This window comes from Sinohyriopsis cumingii, chromosome 8 (assembly GCF_028554795.1).
Source record: "Sinohyriopsis cumingii isolate HCF-2022 chromosome 8, ASM2855479v2, whole genome shotgun sequence".
Taxonomy (NCBI): domain Eukaryota; kingdom Metazoa; phylum Mollusca; class Bivalvia; order Unionida; family Unionidae; genus Sinohyriopsis; species Sinohyriopsis cumingii.
In genome coordinates, this window is record NC_142968.1 from 33,562,767 (window position 1) to 33,580,719 (window position 17,953).

The 17,953-nt window shown below is 34.2% G+C and overlaps 1 long non-coding RNA gene across 1 annotated transcript; it reads right to left on the reverse strand.

The window, feature by feature from the left end:
• Window positions 1-231: 231 nt before the first annotated feature.
• Window positions 232-16,914, reverse strand: LOC149793265 (uncharacterized). Its single transcript, XR_016422748.1, has 4 exons — window positions 16,832-16,914; window positions 8,104-8,263; window positions 6,304-6,396; window positions 232-2,268 (listed from the first exon to the last, which is right to left on the reverse strand). It is a non-coding gene; the product is annotated as an uncharacterized LOC149793265 (long non-coding RNA).
• Between the last annotated feature and the right edge of the window lie 1,039 nt (window positions 16,915-17,953).

The window sequence follows — 17,953 nt, forward strand, 5'->3', positions numbered from 1 at the left end:
ATGTTTTATTAATTTTGTTTATTTCACACAGAAACATTAAAGACCACAACATCTGAATACAAAATGAATTTGAAATCATGCAATGAAAAAGACATTGCCATTTTTTCATTTCTTTCCTTAATACTTATTACAAGGCCTCTTAACATGTGAAACAAGTCTTTATTTAAATGCAAACCTCAAGCACCAAAAATGCAACTTCTTAGTATATAAATTTTAATTATAGTTACAACGAAATTAAGGGTGTTTACAAATCACAATATAACTTATACACTCGTCAGAAGCTGTCCAGGTGAGTAAATTCTTGAAAAACATTTGGGACACATTGGGGGTCAATGGGGGTGGTAGACTGGTAAAAAGATTTTGAAAAGCAGGACATCTTTTATGTACAGCATCTTACCTATCTAAAAACATTATTAAAGCATATACTGAATAAAATGGTAGCAAATGATGAAGAATGCAGTACAACTTGTCATTCATTTTAATCACTGTTGTAGACCTAAAGGACAGACATGGTAGGCATTTGTAGGCTGGGAAAAAGCCTTTCAGTGTCCAGGGAAGCCAAATAATGGTGGCTGTGACAAAAAGCCAATTCTAAATATTTCTAATGGTAAAATTGGAGTACAGCTTCTGCATTTATTGGATATACATTTTTTAAACCTTAATTCCTCAATTATTCATTGGCAAACACTCAGTGTAACTTTCACTACATTACTGTGTAGAGATTTAAAGTCTATAAAGCAATTAAAAGCCAAATACTGTATACTTACTGAAAAGAAAATTTACACTTACAAGGAATGTACTTCAGTAATTTTCATCTGCTCCCACATATTTTGTTTGCAGAGATACATTGTGCCATTATTTAAAAAGTTCAGGTGAAACACTTAACATGTATACTGTACTCTTACATTAAAGAACTGTACAATTTGCAATTGCAAATGACTTGCAGTCACAATTAGAAAATCTCAATGACAATGTTTGGACTGAATACAGAAAATATATACATTTCAAAACATGTTAAATTAGGTAAGTAAATTATGAAACAACAGTGTACATGTTTTATACACAATGGATTTTTGTTACCAAAAGAACAATTTTTCTGGGAAATTCATCAGACTAAATTTCACCACAAAACATTGGTCATTTGGATGTCGTTTTTCTAGAAAATCAATAAATGAAATTTATGGTATCCAAAAGTGGTTTACTGTTGCAAAGGCAACATTCTATTATGCATGTACATATTGTTCATTTGTTACTTGACAGGAGGAACACATCCACTACCCACCGTTTCGTGCCCATAGGCAACTACTTTCTGCCCAGATAGCCACCAAAATATTTTATGTGAATACTCTTTGGACAACAATTATTGCCCATGGTTTGATGCCAGTTCATGTTTCATATATTTATGAACATATATACATATTTAGTGCTTTAAGCCAATTACTGACACATGTACAAGATATAAAGCATGCACACATGATAATCTAATTATTTAAATAGTGGAGCTCCCCCACCAAGATTCATTCAATTTTAGCTTATTTACTACATGTTCCATATTTTTAAGCTTTGCTTTTAGGGCTGTTCCATTTGAACATACATAGTACCCAAGGAAGGCAGTTTAAAAAAAATATATGTACATTGATTTCACAGATTTCATATTTAAATGATAAGAAAATTCTATACTGCATCAATGAGTGAATATCCCACTTTGAAAGTGCCTTCCTGGGTCCCATGTATGATTTAATGGAATAGCAATTAATCTGGCTGCCATCATTTAAGTTTAATCAGCAATCAGAAGTAATCTGTAATATGCTTTTTACATTTCTTTTATTTTTTTTTTACCAAGCTGAAAAAATAATCAACATCTTAACCATTATTCAATAACACAATCATGTCAAACACAGTTGGAGCAGATGCCTTTGCTAAACAAGAAAGGTAAACAATAATGAAAAGAGCAAAATTTTAAGATGAGTAAACCAGTACTGCTTTTTATGAGTAAAATCATGGAAACAGCAGAAAGTGTGGTTAGAAATGTACATCCCTTTCAGTATTACTGTATACTGAGTTAGCAATACAAATAACATGTTTACTAATAATTGGTGATTCTTGATAATTTGGGCTGTTGAAGACTGACGAATTCTGCTTGTGCTCTGACAGACGAGGCAGAGGTTGCATTCTCTGTGTAAATCTGCAATCTGTAGCAGGTACATGGATTTCAGTGGAGCATAACCTTGTTCCTCTCAATCATGAGAATGACATTCATCACTGGATCTAAAAGATAAACCTACAATATTTAATGACAAATAATGCACTTAGCAGCCAGAAGGAATCATTAATCCATAAGCAACTTTCACTGTATTACTTGCAATATTTCCAAGACAGAAGAATACATTTTCAAAGAATCCGTGAACTTGACAGTTTTAGCACATGTTTATCCGCTAGGGTCCGTATTTGGAGGGTCTTTTATATGTAGGGGTAATTTTACAATTAATACAATTGACAACATAAGTATGTCATAAACAGTTTCACCTCCTATAAAGAAAAGGAGAGTTAAATACGATAGTGACACAGATCTCTAATTACCAATGAATAATCTAAAGCAAGATATTACTCTTCGTTACAGCTTGTACTAAGTATAACTACAGTAGAGCTGAGTAGCCAGTATCGTTTCATTATTTACAATATTTTCAAAATTGAAACTGATGAGATTAAAGTTTCTTGTAATAAATATTAATTATTTATTGTCAATTTCATATAACATCCATATATTAAATGTGATAATACCTGATTACTATGTGACGTTTTATGTTATTTTTCTTTGCTCATGCTAATAACCTGTGTAATTGGGATGCAATGGTCACACCACAGCCTTCATTAACATATTTGCATTAATGAACCACATGTAAACATTTGCACATGAACTATATTACACTAGTGAAGAGTGGCCGAGTGGTCTAAAGCGATCTCCATTATGGATCACTGACATCTCACCTCTGTCTGCGTGGGTTTGAGTCACGGATTCAGCCAATGTGGGTATGTGGGAAAGCTTGCCAGTAGCTTCTCGTGGGTCGGTGGTTCTTTCTATAGGTTTTCCCTGGTTCTTCCTCCACCATTAATACTGGCCGCCATGTATAGCCTATCGTGTGCTGAAAAATGGCGTTAAACCCTACAACAACAACAACAACAACACTAGTGAAGAGTTCTTTTTGCTTTAAAGGAAAATATTGGGTGAGATAAATAATATACGTTGGGGTTTGGACTCCCCAATGTAACCCCTTGACTGCGATTTACTTGTCTTGGTTAAAACCAAAACATAGATTTTATATGTATTTCCCAGAAAGGAGGAATGGACAGGTGAAAATAATGAGAACGAAGTAAGAATTATTTTATTTAGCAAACAGAAAATGTATTTCTTTTTTTCTGAATTTCTATGAAGGAATGAATAAATTTAAAAGATTTTTTCCATATCATTCCAGAATAGTTTTCCTTTTAAAAATATCATAATATATTTAAGAAAAGTTATGGCAATTAACATTTCAGATGAAATGTTACTATTAGGAATTGTTATGTTAATAGATTTAGGTGTGGATCTCATCAAGAAAAGGAAAAACATTTTCTTCTGCAGTATAATTGCTGCAACTTTTTTTCTTCACTTTTGAAAACATTTTGGTGAAATCTCTAAAAGTTAGAGAGCTTAGTGAACTGCATCAATGTTTGTTGAAAAATCAATTTTATGCTGCCAAATAATAATATAAAGATCATGAAATAAATATATCACTCTTTAAATGACTAGCAAACAATTCATACAGTGACAATAGTATTAATATTTGTACGTAAGAGCATGGAAGCATTATGGCAGTTTCACTTACATTTAGCTATGCAACTCAATCAACAGTTTGTTATTCATAAATACTTATATCTACCATATTTACCGTATATGTTGGGACACCATAAATTAATTCTGAATGTACATTTTTGTGCACTGTATGTTCTGGGACACATTGTTTCTTTTCCAGTCTTAAGTTGTGGGCATGTTTTAAATCATTTGAAAATTACATATTGAAAAATGCACTCCAACTTAAATTTTTATTTAAAAAATTATAAAACTGTACTTTTGTTTAATCCATTGCAGCATCATCTCAACAACCCAACCTTTCTCCTGCACATATATGATCCATTCCTTCTGTGCATGAATATCTTTTTAGTTTTGTCATACAGTGAAAATGTATTGTTGGACACAACACATCTCCTTAAGCGGAAACTGCATGGACTAAAGTCATTTTATTTAAGATCTGCACCAGTCATACTAATTCTCACACTTTCAACCACCATCTTATTGACAGTCCATCCAGGAATGAGATCAAACCACACTGGAATTTCATCCATGTTAATGATCATATTGTCTGCAAAATCATCTACTCTTCTGGGCTTCATGAATTCATCAAATGATTTTATTTTCTCCAAACCATCTAGGTGACCCTGGATCATCGATGTCCATGAATGAAGTACTATATTATGTCACTTTAAAAATTGTTTCATTATTTAAATTTATTTCCAAAATTCTAGTCAGATAGAAGCAAAGTAGTTTCCTTATGTGGGCCGACTTTGTGTGTGTGTGTGTGTGTGTGTGTGTGTGCTTTATATATATATATATATATATATATATATATAATCAGAACACTTAAAAGAATCCAAAGTCGGCTTGCCTTGAAAAAAAATAACCTTTGTATTGATATCCTTTAAAAAATAATCGGCTTAAAAGTATCCAAAGTTGGCTTCCAAGGTCAGCTTGCTTTGCAACAAAAAAATAACCTTTGTCTTCAATATCCTGCTGGCAAAATGACAAATAATGATTTTTATTTGCAAGATACTGCCATATAATTGAACTGGATATAATTTGAATTTGATCTGATTTGAATTTTTTTATATACGTAGCTTTAACAATTTTTCAGTCATATCGCTACGATGTCTGCAATGTGGCAGTTTACAGTGATGTCTAACAGTGGGGCATCATGCCGCAGACATGTAGCATGATGTCCCACCCAGTCACATTATCCTAACACCAGGCCGACCAGTCCTAACACTAACCTCTTAATGCTGAGCGCCAAGCGAGGCAGGAACTGGATACAATACAATCTTAGTTATTTTGCACATAACACTGTGTCATGGGTGAATGGCACATACCTTCAAGCAATCATTCATGTCTCTGCTGCATATTTGGAGTGTGTGGATACATTTTCTTTAATGCTCATGATGGAAAAAAGAGAGGAATAAGTGATAACAATACAATGTTAATTGATAACAATACAATGTTAATTTCTTTCATTTTATTATCAAATAAGTGTTTTGTTTATCAATTTTAATGCAACATGGGGGTACAAATTAAACACAAATTTATTTCATTTTTTAAGTCTTGGAACATATGACCTAGGTGTAAAAAAAGTTTCACCATAAGTTCTAGTACATGAAAAAATTTGTGTCCAATATATACAGTTATTATTAATAGGCAAGTAGCACTAACTTATAGTAATACTGATAGACAATGAAGCCTCTGCACTAACAATAATGTATAAGTTCAAAATAGATCATCCATTTATTAGAACCACCACAATTTTCTCTCTAAAATGCTGCGAAATGTAGTAGATTGTTCATATGTTAGTTTAATTATTTGATTATATAATACAGACAAAAAAAGTATCTCATAAATATATACCTTGAAATGAAGCAACATTGAACACTGATAAACTGAACTAATTTTTTTCAGCAGCTTAAGCTATAAAAATTGATGTTAAAAAAGTAAATTAAGTCAAAGTACTGTCAACAATGCTCATTACATTGCTATTGAGACAAATGATGCCTCTAACTTGCATAATCTAAATTCAGATCAAAACTTGCTTTAACTGCATTCAAATACATGAAATTGGAGTATTATCCATGCAACTGAACTGGAATGATTGCAGTGAAAGTGTGTAGTATCCAGTGTGCTCAAGAAACAAAAATCTTAACATCCAAATCAACATTTGTCTGGGGCCCCTGAGTGGCTGAGTGGTCTAAAGCATTCTCCGTTACGGATCACTGCCATCTCACCTCTGTCTGCGTGGGTTCGAGTCTCAGATTTGGCCAATGTGAGTATGTGAGAAAGTCTGCCAGTAGCTTCTCGAGGGTCGGTGGTTCTTTCCGGGGATTTTCCGGGTTCTTCCTCTACCGTTAATACTGGCCGCCATGTATAGCTTATCGTGTGCTGAAAAATGGCGTTAAACCCTACAACAACAACGTCAACAACATTCGTCATTCTGATTAACTTACCCAAAAAATCTAATGTAATCTGGTAACGCAGCATTTCCCTTTACCTTTGATGATGTAATCCTTCTGGAATTGCCCACCGCCTTTATTGAATCACTGAACAAATGAAAGAAAAAGAAACATTTTGCATTAGATGTCTGAACACCTTGTATACCACTGATGGAAACAAAAAGGAATCAAAACATACTCATCTTACATAATTTATTTCACCAACAGAAAGCAGAGGGCACATTTAATTGCATAAAGAGGTACAAAGTCTATTTGTAACTATCAGAAAATCTAGGTGATTAATATTTACATCTGAGTTAACATTAAGTCAGTACTCAGAATTTAGTCCCTACCTTTCTTAACGTATACCCCCCCCCCCCCTCCTGCTGGCTCAACAGTGTAATCATATTGTTTGTTTATTGACTGGTGTGTGTGTGTGTGACTTGGATTTTTAACGTAGCTTTAACAATTTTTCAGTCATATCGTTACAATGTCTGCAGTGTGGCAGTTTAAAGTGATGTCTAGCACTGGGGCATCATGACACAGACATGTAGCATGATGTCCCACCCAGTCACATTATCCTGACACCAGGCATACCAGTCCTAACATTAACCTCCTAATGCTGAGCGCCAAGCGAGGCAGCTATTAGTACCATTTTTGCAAGTCTTTGGTATGACTCGGCTGGGGATCGAACACACGACCTCCCGCATCCGAGGCAGACACTCTAACCACTAGGCCACCGAAGCGGTTTGTTTATTGATTGGAAAGCATATTAGTTACTCTTTGTAACAGTGTCGCTTTAGTACAGTTGTCTAAGTTAGAAGCTGTGTACAGTCAGTGATAAAGCATCTTTTTGAATCAAAGCTGTGTTGCTACATGAAGTTTTATCACAATACTTTGTGCTTTGATTTCATCTGGGACTTATTACAATATTATCTATTTCTAAGCTTTCTGGACATAGGACGAAGGAGTTCTTTGTCTCTGGTAGAATTAACACATGATATATTTTCTTGACTGGCAATTGTAAGATTATTTGTTAGATGTTAATATTTTAGGATACATCATACAAAGTTGTTTTTCAGTTTGGCCAGTGCCTGTGAACTCTCTCTCTCTCTCTCTCTGTACTTATTACCTACAATGTAAAATTGCTTTCACGCCGAACTTTATGGAAAAGTTTGCTCCACTTGTGATACAGAGACTATCAATATACTAGAACAGCAGTAGTTAAAAGCAACAGCAGTTTATAAACATTCAAACTCATCAGCTTAACCATCATGTAGAGCTGAATATTAAATGATACTAAATCATCACTACGAATATCCCACCCAAGAAAGATTAAAATTAATACTGCACATAATAATGCAATACGTGTGCAATAACTTTTATTTACATGCGAACAATTCAAAGTGAAATATCTAAGACATAATGGAATTAATGTGTTTAATCTAGAAAAATTATTAATTGTTGCTCACAGAAGGTTAAACCATTTAGTGTATTGAAGTAATCACAAAAATATTGCACATTTTTCATGTTAATGTTAAAAATAATACATAATTCAAAATGCCAATCCATAGCTTAAGGAACGGAAAATGTACTATTTTTTTAATGACAAATTAAAATGTTCCCACTTTATTACGAAATAAATTATATTTCCCTTTCACACATTAATGTATAGCATATATGTTATGAGATGTGGCAGACAACTTTAGATAGCTTTTTATGTCTCATGCAGAATATGGGATAGTAAGTCACACCCATACTTCTAGTATGGATGCTTATACGAGTCATCTATGACACATCAAATGGAAAATATACCTTTGTAGCATCACATTTCTCAGCTTGTCCTTAGCCGCTGACTCATCTACACACCTTTATCAGAGGAATGGTCATGTGAACATCTTTTCGACTATCAGGTGACAAGGCCCATTTGTAAAAGTCCATATAATTACCAAAATCAGCTGAAATCTACACTAATCTGCAAACAAAGTTAACCAAAAAAAAGAGAAAAAAGTTACAATGATGAATTATATTTCAAGCACAAATGAACTATAATGATATTATGGTCAGCTGTTAAAACATTTCATCGATCCAACAACTTTACCCATGAACAGTTACGCTGGCAATACTATTCTGATAATGATGTTAAGGGTTGTCCATAAAGCACGTATTGTTTTACCCCCTTTCCCATTACTCATTGCAAATCATACATTTTGTATCCACTCTTGTGTAAGTACATTGCTGAGTCACCACCCCCTTTCCAAGAATAGATGGGACAATTGAATTTTAAAAGATGAAGTTATTAGTAGTCATTAAAAATAAGCAGTGGTTTAAATTAATACCATGTAAAACAAACTTTGAAAATGAAAGTAGGAAAGTATTAACATTAACTATAATGGTGATACAAAGGTTGAATTTTACAGAAATCGTAACCAATGCTTCTCTACAGCAAATGTAAATATTTATCTCTAATAATAGTTTTAAACAAGTGACAGCAGCTAATATTTAGTTGACCTTAACTATAATAGTCAAATATCAGACAGAGACTAAAATTTTTATATCAACTTTGGAAAATTGGAATATTATCAGCCTTATCATCATTTGGAATGACTGGACCTCACATTTTTATCATCAGCTTCGATATCATCAAAATCATGAACCATAACAGTTCTTTTCTCAGGTGACAATTTTTGTAAGGTGTGTGCGATCATGTGACATTTCATGATGGCTTAGGATGAGTAATTAATTTAAGACACGCTTCTGAATCTCACTTTTATAAAAGTAAAGGACAATAGGTGTCAAAAAGGCAATCTATGTGTCTATCCAAGTACAATACTGTCCCAGTCTGGCAAGCTATGGCTTCACAAATTCGCATGAGGCACCAGGGTCTGGAATGCATAATCTGTCGGAATCATGAGATAAAATAACTGGTCATGCCAGAAAATGAAGAGGAAAAAATGTCTTCTGCAAAGTGCACCATGTGCAATAAAACTACAGCATATCACACTTCATAATTCTAAGCAGATATTGACTCTGCCGGACATGGCATACCAGCCACTTTGCATCTAACTCATCTGCTAGTTATGTTTCTGACTTGACTAGTCTTCATAAACATCACAGTTATCAAGGAATATTGACCCCTATCGCTGCAGAACATACTTAGCAGTTACCCTGCTACATACACAGGCTAATGCTTTTTGAATTTTTTTCTACACCTCCCACCTCCACTCAATGAATACATACTTTATGGTATAACGGTACCAATTGCGCAAGACCAGGTGGGCGGAGCCTAAGGTGTAGGGAAGATTGCATTCAGAAATAAAGAACAACACTAGCTGTGATTGGTGCATTATGTAAGAGTTATACTTTCTGTTAGGCTTAAAAAAAAGTGTAGCCTCTTGGCAACATGTGAGTGTATGTTAATTTCTATTTAGATTATATTTTGTATTTTTTATGATTTTTTTAAAATATGGTACACATGGCTGAAAATGTGCCTGTTGTGACTAGATAACTCTCACCCCTGTCTAGTTCCAGTGGAGTTATCTCTCTTAAATGCAATGGAGTACCTGGTTCTGTCATTGTCAAATTGACAATCTAACACTGCTCTCTAGAAAAGTGTGTGACATGCATGCTAAAGTAGGATAGAAAATATATTTATTTCCCCAAACATTAGCATTAAGGTCTATGGAAAAACAATTGGTACCGTGATACCTAAAGGTAAGATCAGCTTCACAGTGTATCCATAGTAACGAGTATACATAGCCGCCATTTATAAACTGTCATAGTGTCATTTGGTAAAACAATGGATATTGAGAAGTTTTGGTCTAATATTGACAGACTTTTACATAGAAAATGTATAAAATCTTCAGAAAAAAACACATGCTGGTTTTGGAGAGGGGCATTTGATAAAGACGGCTATGGCAGACAGAAAGTTGTATGGCCAGATGGCTCAATATCAGTTGTGTCTGCTCATAGACTGTCATACATGCGACAAAATAATTTATTTAAACACAATATACCACGTATGGATGATTATGGTCACCTTTTAGATATTTCACATATATGTCATAATAAATCATGTATAAATAGTAAACATCTAGTTCTAGAACAACATGCCATAAACCAGGATAGAGAACACTGTAGGACTCAAGGAAGCTGTACCGGTTGCCATAGACCACTTTGTGTCATATAGGTAATGCAGGCTTAAGTGATTTTTGGTAATTTATTATTTACATGGTCTTCTTTTCCCTTTTTCTTTTTGACATTTGGCATTAATAGCCCTTTCTTGTAATTTTTTTTCTCTTGAAATTCTTCATACAATTTATAAAGATAAGTTCTTTTCTCACACCTTCTTCTTTTAAATGCCATTGACTTTTTGTATGCTTTATATCGTGTAAAAATTCTCTGCTCCTGAGCTAGTCTTTGAGCAACCCTAGTTCCAGATGAAATGCTACAGCCAATTGCATTGCATAGTTTTAGTATGGATTCCCCAGGCCCATTATTTAAAGAGTGCACTGCACTGTGTGCTCTACCAGGAAAATTTCTTGTCCATGTTATACATCTTGGTAATGAACGCCTTAAAACCCTATTTGCTGCCTCAACCTTTTGAGTATTTGTGTTTAATTTTGTTTTTTCCAAATTTAATGGTCCCAAACGATAATTAATACAACCCCGCAATATGCCCTCAGACAGTTTTGTTACATGCATTTTAAAATTAGATGGCAAGTATGGACTTTTCTCCAACCAGTTACCATTGCATGCATATGAATTATCAGTACACAGACTATGATCTCCTTGGTAACACTGTACAATAGCATCTACACTGTATGAAAGGCAATCCTTGACTCTGTCAGTATCCCCGTTAAGTTTATTAAAAGCATTTTCAAACTCCACCTGACACCGCTGACTCAAGTCAATGGCAAACCTTTGACACATTTTTTGTCTAGCAGCTTTGGTAAGCCCTGGCATCATGTGAACCAAATTTGGGCACCTTTTTATATATTTCCTATGGTTTTCAGAGAAATGTCTTGTGTCAATAAACTGTTTAGGGATAGTCTGAGTGATCCCCTCATTGTATAGGTTGACTGCAGCCCTATAGCTGCTTGTATCTGGATCAGTTGTTATGTTCCGCACTTCAAAATTATCTTCTTTTAGGTTGAGAAGACATTCCGAGGCCCAAGTTTCCTCATCACCAATATTAGTTTCCATACTTATATTTGCAGTGCAATCACAGGTCTTATTTGTCATATTAAGTTCATCTGATTGGTGTTGTATGTGATGAGAACACAATTTATTTTTAGTTGTTAGGGCAATAATGTCATTCTTTGATGTTACATTTTCAGCCTGTAAGTAGCAAACTTGTGTTGCTGGCTGAAATGGAGTTTTTCCAACACCAGAATACAAAGGATTATTGTATAAACCATCTCCTTGTACATCAATGATATCAGGTGGATTTCCCCTTGCGATATTAATTTCTCTTAGCTTTTGTCTCCGACTTCTCATATCCAAAATATTTTCTTGTATAATCTCTTTACAAATTTTGTTTGAAACCTTTTGCATCCCCTTTGTGGAAGGGGCAGGAATACTGGCAGACAAGAGTAATTTCCTTAGGCCAGCATTTCCCATGGACACTTGTGTCAGCCCCACTTGTAGCCCTCTATTTATATTGGCTGCTTTGCGTCCAGGATTTTTATTATACATTTCTTCATACAGATTAAACATTGCTGATTTATAACTGCATGTGTTGCATATTGCCCGTTCTCTCCAACCAAGGCCCCATTGTTCCTCAGACTGTTGGTCCCATTTCAAAAACCCCAAACACTTTGGGGATATTTGTGCATGTTCTCTGAAGACGCTGTTCCACATTATTTCATTCTGATGAACATTTATAATGCGATTAGTGGATGACTCCTCATCTCTGACAAAAAACAAGAACAATAATAACTACCCTGAGACTCTCTGCTGTACTTATATAAAGATATATATATATAGATCTTTGATTATGTAAACACTCACATTCTGGCATTGTAATTTTCTTTGATTTAGTGCATGTAATTTAAATCACTTTTATGTGAAATGACTTGTATGACATGGATAATTAAGACATGAAAAGAAAATTACTACACATGTGTAGGCATCTCATTAAGTTATCTCCCTTCATAGCACAAATCTTTTCAAGAAATAAAAAGTTACATTTTCAGTACTTTTTCTGCCAATAATGAGAAGATTAATGATACAGTATTACAGTATCACTAAATAACTATGCAAATTATAGTAAAACTGCTTCCATAATTTGTCAGAGCAAAGCTTACTGTTTATTTGTTTGTTTTGTTTTTTTTTTTAAATTATTCTTACTCCAGTTTAATTGAAGCCAATTAATATGAACTTAATGTGTATGACCCATACAAATTGCATGTGTCTGTATGCTTTACATTATTTACCCTTTTATTACAGATGGATATGCACACTGTTCCACCTGAAGTCTTGATGCAGGTAGCGGGCGTAGCAGTACCGGTGCCAATGGATTCTCATTGCTATGATTTGGCACAGCCTCCACATACTGATCTGATGTGAGTCTTATAAACTTTCTATTCTCTGTTTTCTGATCATTATTGTTGTCGTATGTGAACCCTTTATTGTGAGGTACATGTCCCTTTTGGAAACACACTGTCCTCCTGTTTTTAACTCCCTTGGATTTGCCAGGCTTAGTACTTTTTCTTGGCATTTTTCTGGTCTTGATTCCCCAAATTATTAAAAATTCCAATCCAAAGTGGTTAAAAGTTGTACTGTATAAGGTATGATTACAGTGTGGCTTATTGTATGAATATTAGTTACTATTTAGGGGAGGAAAGTTTGTTGTTTATGTTACAGAAGGGATGGGGGAGGCTGAACTGTGTGAAAGGACTGGGGTTAGTGACCCCATTTATTAAGAGGCAGTGAAAGTTGTTGATAGCCTAGACAATTTTTTAAGATTGGGTCATATCAACCTGTCCCTGATGTTAAGTTCTGTGTTTATGAAACAAATATAAAGTCCTTTATTTTAGATCAAAATGTCCTTTTAAGAGTAGAACAGGTACATGCTAACTAGTGCATTGACCTTTGACCTTGCTATTACATAATATGACATAATGTGATTTATCCCATATTGCCAAAGTGAAGTTAGATAAGTCTTGATATGAATAAGACACAACTCATAGTTAAAAGAATTCATTTTATTTCAAAATATGATTTTGCTAGTGAAGCTAAAGTATGAAAACAAGAGTTGAAAACAGCTCAATGACATTTCTATACACATTCATATAAGACATAGCTTAGCAACTCATAAAACTGTTTTTCACAAGTGAGACTAAGTACATTTGTTACTTATACAGTCCCGAACCATTTTGCAGATTATAGGAAAAATTAAGGTTTGCTTTAGGTATAACGGTACCAATTGCGCAAGACCAGGTGGGCGGAGCCTAAGGTGTAGGGAAGATTGCATTCAGAAATAAAGAACAACACTAGCTGTGATTGGTGCATTATGTAAGAGTTATACTTTCTGTTAGGCTTAAAAAAAAGTGTAGCCTCTTGGCAACATGTGAGTGTATGTTAATTTCTATTTAGATTATATTTTGTATTTTTTATGATTTTTTTAAAATATGGTACACATGGCTGAAAATGTGCCTGTTGTGACTAGATAACTCTCACCCCTGTCTAGTTCCAGTGGAGTTATCTCTCTTAAATGCAATGGAGTACCTGGTTCTGTCATTGTCAAATTGACAATCTAACACTGCTCTCTAGAAAAGTGTGTGACATGCATGCTAAAGTAGGATAGAAAATATATTTATTTCCCCAAACATTAGCATTAAGGTCTATGGAAAAACAATTGGTACCGTGATACCTTATGCACGACCTATTAGTGTCACAGAAAAAATAAAGTGACAGAATGAACTAATCATGTCACTATCACAAAATTTACCAGTACATACATTATATATTACAGGTGACCGCCCTGGTGGCCTAGTGGTTAGAGCGTCCGCCTCGGATGTGGAAGGTCGTGGATTCAAACCACAACTGAGTCATACCAAAGACTTCAAAAAATGGTAATAACAGCTGCCGTGCTTGGTGCTCAGTATCAAGAGGTTATTGTTAGGACTGGTTGGCCTGGTGTCAGGATAATGTGACTGGGTCGAAGATGATGCTGCATGTCTGGGGAATGATAAACCAGTGCTAGACATCACTGTAAGCTGCCACTGCAGACATTATAGTGATATGACTTAAATTGTTTTAAAGCTATGTTAAAAATCTAAATCACATACTATAATATACAGGCAAATGTACATTTATATGGACAAGTTATTCGTAAAACTCAAACAGTACTGATTGTTATTGTCACCAGATATGGATATGCACTGACAAAGTTATCATTCAACTTAATGCATCTGTTGAACAGACTTCTGATGTTAATGATCAGATGACTGTAAAATATCAATATGATTACCATCAAGGTTGTAAAATGTTTGTTTTAGGAGATTTTTGGATGGATTTTGGTACATACAGGATATGAGAAAATATGGACCAGTATATAGACCCAGCAAAGTCTCTACAACTACTAAGGTAACATACATTTGAGTGATGAAGCTGTATAATGTATATTTATCATTTAAGCAGACCAAAAATGGTCTTAAAACTTGTGTAGTTATGTCACAAAATTTATGAGACTCAGTCAATTCAGATTTTGATTTAAACTTATTCAAAATTCGAATTATTTCTTTCCTTTTGTTTTGATTTTCTGTTATCTACTATACATGAGTGCTTTGATATTTCAGGTCATAAAGTCTGCAATCAGCAAATAAGTTATTAAAAACAATGACCCTCAAGATATAATTTAAGTCTGTTGTTGTTTGTATTAAAATGAATTTATTTTCCACTATAAATCAGATGGCTGTGGGAAACAAACAATAAACAGACGTTATGTACAGTCCTAGTTGTGAAAGGGGAGTTATTCTGATATTGCAGTAAGACCAGCAACAAAACAATAATCTGATATTGGCATATACTTGTATTAATGTTGGAAATTTAATGTATCATTGTGTTGCACAAAGTGTAATCAACTTGAAAAATGGATGCTACTTCTATGGCACTCATTATGCCACCTGTGCCCTACAGCAACAGAAACTTATAAGAAAGAATTAAAAAAATGCATTTGTAAATAACCACCCTCAATGACTGGAGTTGCTCTGTGATTGTTGCTGAGAATGAACAATCAATATGAGGATGAAAGTACATATCAACCTAAGACTGTTTGAACAACAACCGGTGATCCAATGAAAAGTAATAAATCGTGTACAATGCAGCTTTCAAGTCAACGCCTGTTAAATGCGAAAGCCACCAAAAAAACGACATTAACATGCTTCACATTTTGATTCTTATTTGCTAACAAAGATTCGATTTACTAGTCCTTGACCATCACAGTAATCATATGATCTAACTCTTGTATAACATTATCAGACAACAAACAGGCTAAACATTTTGTTAAAGTGATAGAAATTTTAAGAAGATATTGATTCTATCTGAGAACATAGGTTAAGGATATTATTTTGAAACAGTAGTATTCATGGGTTTACTTATCAAATAGTGTACGCGTCAGCAATCCTGACATTTTCCCAAAATAAACTGGTGATTTAGAACTAGTAACCTATGGTCATGTGGTATATATAAGTACACAATATGTGGTGCAATAGATAAAATTCAAATATCGAGATACCACAGAACCAGCATCGTCGGAAGCTAGGCCACATCAAATTGGTTTTTCCACAGGGGCTCGTATCGTTACTTGCAACTGAAATAGAACATGTATGACAATACATGTTCTATTTATGTTGTCCAAATATCAAAAATGGGGAGGCAAGGGTCAGAGGAAACTCGGACTAATGTACTATATAATAACTACAATACAGCACATGAATGACAGGTCCATTGTAAACAACGATACGAGCCCCTGTGGGTTTTCAATGATTTTTTTTTTACCAGTCCTCGAAAATTAATAACGGTAATAAACTTAGAAGTGTTTTATTCGGAAAGAAATGTAATTGCCAGTACCCACATAAAATGTAACTTATTTCTTAGTAACGCTGTCAGTATACATACTACTACGAGTCCTGCCGTGCAGATAAAATAATGCGATCTTATTACTAAACCACGAAAACTGATAACGGTCATAAATGGGTATGAGGCGTACTGTTTCGTTTAATTTCAGTTCTAATTTAAAAACGTGTCTATTGAAAAATATAAACGTACAAAGAATTCATAGATACGGTTATAATAATAATAATAATAATAATCATAAATAATAATAATAATAATAATAATAATAATAAAACTAAAACTACAAGCGAAATAACCTTGCAATTCAACCAATCCACGAAAATTGATAACGCCACCTGTGGCGCTTTAATTTCAAATAGTACTTAAAAAATTGTAATAGTAAACAAAATAAAATGCAATTACCAGCTCTAAAATGAAACGTACAATGAATTATTAGTAACGGTTAAAGTATATACACTACCGGTCTGATAACATAATACTAAATTTCTAGCAGCACAAGTCTCAACGTCAATGTTATTTTCTAAAAACCACAATGTCCAATGAAAACCATCGTTTCAACAAAGTCATTTGCATATCTGCATAAATGAATATTTAATGACTGGTAGGATTTCTCCATTATCCCAAGTGAATGTACAAGTACAAGAAAATGAAATGACGGAAGATGCTTCATTACAAAATATGGGATGGGAGAATTTCCTCACTCCAAACTAGACATGGAGGGCGGAACATTATCAAAATGAAATTCAAGGAAATCTACTGGAAGAAATCCTTACTACCTCTTTCAACGCCAGACAGGAGAAGAAGGAAGCAATTCAAGATATATAGAAATAACTCCAGTGGATGAGGGACAAATAGACCTAATGAGTATGAAGCCCCTTACTTCGACACCAATTAATCTGAAACCCCTCACCAGAACACCAATCCCAAAATTGAGGATCAAAAAGAGAAAAAAGGTAGAATCCACCTCTAGTCCTACTCTTGGGGAGGAAGACTCAGTTTTTGGAGAGGACCAAACCTCCACTACTGAAATTACATCAGAGAAAAAAGAAACACTGATTGTTAAAAAGAAAATAAAGAAAATCGAACAAACTGGAACGGACATGGAAACGTGAATGGACAGTGAAATGGAACAGGAACAGGCATCAGATAATGAAATTGAGAATTATGAATTTGAGTCGGGATCTGAACCAGAAACCACAAATGAACTACCAGATAAGTTAAATCAATCAGAGGGGGAGTACCCCCAGACTTAACAGATAACATTTGAATATAACTATAAACAAAACGGGAAATATATTTAAAAAAATAAGTATAAAGAGATTAGGCAACCTGTTTGGAAGGAAGAAAAAAATGGACGGTACGAACTTTCCTATAGCTTCCGTAAATGCAAGTGGGATAAATGATGATAAAGTTAAAAACTTGATCATACTAACTGAATACGATATAATATTGTTACAAGAAACTCATACTAAACTAACCAAAGAAATGCAAGGTACGATAGAAAGAGAACTAAATGCGAAAGTTATTACTAATGACATTGTACAAGATGATATTGGGGAGGGGGTAGCAGTAATGATTAAAA